Raw genomic sequence first — 304 nt, 5'->3', positions numbered from 1 at the left:
TTTCTCATACTGTGGTGTTGGGCCCATTTATCGCATGCCAGGGATCATGGATCAGTTTCAACACTTCAAAAATACTTCAGGAGGTCATGTTGCCTTATGCTGAAGAGAAAATGCCTTTTGAAATGGGTCTTTCAACAACACAACGACCCACAGCACACCAGTAAGCGAGCAAAGTCTTGGTTCCAGATGAACAAGAGTGATTCTCTGGAGTGGCCAGCCCAATCCCTGGACCTCAGTCCCATTTAACACTTGTGGGGTGAAATCCAAAATGCTGTTTTCTGAGGCAAAACCCAGTAATGCAGAG

This window comes from Etheostoma spectabile, chromosome 10 (assembly GCF_008692095.1).
Source record: "Etheostoma spectabile isolate EspeVRDwgs_2016 chromosome 10, UIUC_Espe_1.0, whole genome shotgun sequence".
NCBI classification, from domain to species: domain Eukaryota; kingdom Metazoa; phylum Chordata; class Actinopteri; order Perciformes; family Percidae; genus Etheostoma; species Etheostoma spectabile.
The sequence above is the reverse complement of the archived record's forward strand: the minus strand, read 5'-3'. Positions refer to the sequence as shown.